The sequence below is a fragment of the Nycticebus coucang genome, chromosome 13, assembly GCF_027406575.1.
Source record: "Nycticebus coucang isolate mNycCou1 chromosome 13, mNycCou1.pri, whole genome shotgun sequence".
In the NCBI taxonomy this organism is placed as follows: domain Eukaryota; kingdom Metazoa; phylum Chordata; class Mammalia; order Primates; family Lorisidae; genus Nycticebus; species Nycticebus coucang.
This window is the reverse complement of record NC_069792.1, coordinates 7,848,374-7,853,902: the sequence shown is the minus strand read 5'-3', so window position 1 is coordinate 7,853,902 and position 5,529 is coordinate 7,848,374.

Sequence of the window (5,529 nt, the reverse complement as noted above, 5' to 3'; positions counted from 1 at the left end):
CGGGTGATGTTCAGTTTCCTGACGCGGGGGCTCATTGGATAGAGGCTTTCTCTTTGCGAAATTTATCAGTATGCTGGACATAATTCAGTCACTTTTATGTATATTCAAATCATTAAATTTTTTTTATAAAAAGAGGAAAATTAATTCCATTTAGTCATTCTTAAGTATTCATTTGCTCCAAGTTTCTCAACTCAGCCAGTCTTTCCATTCTGCTCATGAAATTAACAAATAAAAAATATTCTGAGCGCACTAAAAAGTGATCGGAGGCAATAACTATTCGCATCATTGGTTTCTGCTATCTCTACAGTTACAATTACGCTTCTAATGAGACATACGAATATTTTGTGAGCAGAAGTAATGTATTCCAGCAACATGCTGCCATGTCACATGGTCTAATTAGGTGATTCTAAGAAAGCATCTGATGAGCTACATTTGAATTTGTGTCGCAGGTGACAGAAGCCAGAGCTCTCAAGCACTGTGCTGGAGCATAGTAATGACTCCTGTAATTAATACAATTCAAAGAACTCACTTGGGTGACACCATGTTCTTCCTATCAAACACGAGTAATTGTCCTCAGCCACTGTAGCCAATTCATCCCGGTGCTTCTCCTCATCAGAAAGAAATGGAAAGGCAGTTTAAGATGGACTTTTGTCATAAGGTCTTTTACAAATCCATCGTAGCTGCTATTCCTTCTACTTGTGCACACACAGCTGCCATCCATGCACACACACAAGGTCTCGTGTCTTTTTTGAAAGGAGCCATAATCTTGCAAGTACCTGGGGCAAACTGCAAAAACAGGGAGATGGATAAAAGAATTAGAATGAGTAAACTGGATAATCCTGAACAACTACTTTTTTGTATGGTATATATTTTTTTACCACTTCAATGGTATTCAGATTAAGAAAAAGTATCCAGGTCAACACTAGCATCAGTGAAAATAGAATAAATGATCAGTGAAAAAGGACCCTATCATGTGTCTGTCCCAGCAGCACAGGAGCATTTATTGAAGGCCTCCCGAGGGCCATGCCCTCTGTTAGACACAAAGGAAACCAATAAGAAAAAAGACACAATTCATGTCCTTAAGGAATATGTAATTACAGCCTGCTACTCTGGGTGCATAGATATTGTTGATATTTACTTTTAACCTGTTTCTAGAATAGTCAACCTTAAAACATAGCAAGCTGTATTATTTATTGCCATCCCCTTAGCAAACCTAAGAAGTGGTTCTTGCCTATTTATATTTATGGAAATGCATACAGAGAGAATTTGTAGGCTGGTATTCATAGGAAACCTGCCTGGGATTCAGAGATCAACCAGTCAATCTTATGCTACTTAGGCCCAGTCATTATTTCTAGCACGTGTGACCTGTGTGTAGCCACAGGTCATCCTCTTGCTCTAGTCGGCCAATAGTACTCTTGCAACATGGAGGATAAATTGTGAGTTGAGCCAGGAATGAAGCACCGACAGCTCTGCGTAAATCTCTCCTGACTTCTGGGAAAGGGGCAACTCAAGGTCCTGTACCTGGGACAGCAGATTTAGGTGCAGTTTCCTGGGTGAAGACAGAGCTCAGATCTATCCTCTGGTAAGGAAGCAGAAACATAAAAAAACAGGTGGTGGAGTTTCCAGAATAAGATAAAAAACTGGCTCCTATTGTGGGGAGAGAAAGAAAAACATGGGGAGCAAGAAAACCTCTACTAGGTTTTCCCTCTTTCTCCTTAAGCAATTGACCGAACAGAAGCATAGCGTGTCTCAAGGCAGTGAGGACTGGACGATAAGCTGACAAATAACCAGCAATTTTTCAACAGTGAAAAATTATATCGTTTGTGTATATTCTAGATAAGCAGAGCGGAGTGCTCCATACTCAGTGGGTTCTGAACAAGTATGGGTTGATTGAAGAAGTAAATGAATAACACCTTTAATGTATTAGATAAAAGATAAATAAATAGACTATATCAGAAAAACCTGAGGAATGGGAGTCACAATCCTCTTGAATTCTACAGCAGCTCTCAACTGAGATTTTATTTGTCTCATTTGTAAAACTGAGTGATTGGTTCACTTTTTCTGAGCCCTTTATATTCTAATGCTTCATGTTTTGTGAGCGAGGGGCAGTAACAGAGAACTGTAGAACACGGAGCATGGGAAACAAAAAGGATTTTGTATCTGCAAAGACCAAGTTCTCTCCAAGCCTGTGTCTTACATTATGGGCAGAAAAATGAGCAGAGATCCTTGGAATTAGTAAGTAAGTATGTGCAGAACTTGGGCAATATTTTATTGCCCAAGATGTGTAACAGGTAGGTAATTTATTAAATAGAACTGAAAGTTTAATGAGAAAACATCTCTGCATTTGGTGGGTATAGTGGATTATTTGCTGGTGACTCCAAAATGAAATGACATATATATGCCCTAATCCCTGGCCCCTGTGAATATAATTAATATCTTATATAGCAAAAGATAGGATTAAATTAAGCATGCTGAGAGGAGGGCATTATCTTGGATTAGCTAGGTGAGTTCTAAATGTAATCACAGTAGTTTTGTAAAACAGAGAGGACAGACATAGACAAGCCAATGTGATGACAGAACCAAAAGAGATGGTGTTACAGGTCAAAGAACTCTGACAGCCACCACAAAATGGAAGGGGCAAGACATGAACTCTCTGGGAGAGCCTTCCCAGTTATAACAACAGAGAACAATGAAATACATTACAATCAGAAGAGTAAATACGTAGCTACTTTGTGGAAATCTACTGATTCAAAAGACCACTGAAATATCTGAGTAGTCAGTCAATACAACCTTCCTAGTTATGCAATCGAATCACAGCTCAATTTACAATTGCCAAGATGTGGAATCAACCCAAGTGCCCATCAACTCATGAATGGATTAACGAGCTGTAATACACACACACACACACACACACACACACACACACGGTATATAATGTATATTATGTACATATGTATATATACACCATGGAATACTATTCAGCCATAAAAAGATGGAGACTTTACATCTTTTGTATTAACCTGGATGGAGTTGAAGAATATTCTCCTTAGTAAAGTATCACAAGAATGGAAAAGCAAGTATCCAATGTACTCAGTACTAATATGAGGCCTGTAGACTGGTGATTTTCAACCAGTGTGCAATGAGAGGATCTGAGGTGTGCTACAAAAAATTTTAAAATCATTAATTATTTTCAAAAGAAGTCCAAAGTATAGTAAGTGTGTATATATATATATACACATATTTTTTTTACTCTTTTTCTTTATCAACATAATTCATGTGCCATGGAAGCTTAACTATAAATTGGGCTGCAATAAACATTCTGGTGCAAATATCTTTGTTATAAAGTGATTTTTGGTCTTCTGGGTATATACCTAGTAGAAGAATTGAAGGATCGAATGGCAGGTCTGTTTTTATTTCTTATTTATTTATTTATTTATTTATTTTTATTAAATCATAGCTGTGTACATTAGTATGATCATGGGGCACCATACACTTGGTTCATAGATCGTTTGACACATTTTTATCACACCAGTTAACATAGCTTTCATAGTATTTTCTTAGTTATTTTGCTAAGACCTTTACATTCCACATTACTAGGATTCACATATACCCTTGTAAGATGCACCGTAGGTGTAATCCCATTAATCCCCCTCCCTCCACCTACCTCCCCCCTCCCTCCCCTCCCTTTCCCCCTTCTCCCTATTCTTAGGTTGTAACTGGGTTACAGCTCTCATGTGAAGCAGGTCTGTTTTTAAATCCCTAAGTGATCTCCAAACATCTTTCCAAAAGGAAAGTATTAGTTTGCATTCCCACCAGCAGTGCAGACGTGTTACTTGTTCTCCACATCTGTGCCAACATCTATGGTTTTGGGATTTCATGATGTGGGCTAATCTTACTGGAGTTAGATGATATCTCAAAGTGGTTTTAATTTGCATTTCTCTGATGATTAAGGATAATGAGCATTTTTTCATGTGTCTGTAGGCCATGCTCCTGTCTTCTTCAGAGAAGTTTCTCTTCAAGTCCCTTGCTCAGCCTAAGATGGGATCACTTATTATTTTATTGCTAGTACATTTGAGTTCTCTGTGGATTCTGGTTATTAAGCCTTTGTCAGAGACATAACCTGCAAATATCTTCTCCCATTCTGAGGGCTGTCTGCTTGCTTTACTTACTGTGTTCTTGGCTGTGCAGAAGCTTTTAGTTTGATCAGATCTCAGTAATGTATTTTTGGTGTTGCTTCAATTGCCTGCCGCCCAATTCATAATCGCTAAGTCATGGAAGAAGCCCAAGTGCCTATTGACCCATGATGAATAAATTGTGGTAGATGTACACATGGAATATTATGCAGCCTTAAAAAGGATGGGGACTTTACCTACTTTTACATGGATGGAGCTGGAACATGTTCTTCTTAGCAAAGTATCTCAAGAATGGAAGAAAAAGTATCCAACGTATTCATCCCTACTATGAAACCAATTTATACACACCAACAGTGCCATATGAAAGCTATAACCCAAATATAGCCCAAGATGAAGGGGAAAGAGATAAAGGGGAGGGGAGGTGGAGGATAAGTGGAGGAAGGGTAATTGGTGGGACCACACCTATGGTGCATTTTACAAGGGTACATGTTAAATCTACTAAGAGTAGAATATAAATGTCTTAACACAAAAACTAAGAAAATACAGTGAAGGCTATATTAACCAGTTTCATGAAAGTATTTCAAATTGTATATAAAACCAGCACATTGTACCCCATAATGGCATTAATGTACACAGCTATGATTTAATTAAAAACAAAATGGAAGCTTAACTATAGGTTCAACTGTGCCATGAGATAAAAAAAAAGATTGAAAAACACTGTAGTAGGTGAACAAATACATGCCCACACAAGAAAAAACTCAATTAAATTTAAATTGGGGGAAGCGGGGAGGAAAGAAGGAAGAGAGGGGAGGGGTAAGAATTGGTTTGCTATCCCCTAAATGGTACAATCTAGGGTCATATGGCACACCTTCTGGGCGAGGGGCACACCTACAATAGGGACTTTGCCTAACAAACACAAACAATGCAGCCTGATTGTTTGTACCCTCATGTTAATCTGGGGGGAAAAAAATCCTCACTCCAAAACCACAGACCAGAATGCCGGTCCATAAGCATCCAATGGCCACCCAGGGGAGTGTTTTAGAGCCTAGAGGTTCTGTCACCTACAAGCAATGGGGTTCAGAACACCTGACTTCTTTAAGCCTTGATGTTTTTTATTGGTATGATAAAAATGCTAGTTTTTGTTGTGAGGATTACAAATATTAATATATCCCATGTATAAAGTGTTTATTTAGTAGTGTAGTTATTATTCAATGTGTTAGGTACTCTGACTTTTACTACTATTGCTATTTATGTCATAATAATAATTATTATTATTGTTGTTATTATTATTGTGTTGATAGCTTTTACAGAAAATAACTTCTAAGGAGGCAGATACTACTTCCAGAGAGCTATTTATTGATAAACTTATAATGATAAAAAAATAACAATGAATAAG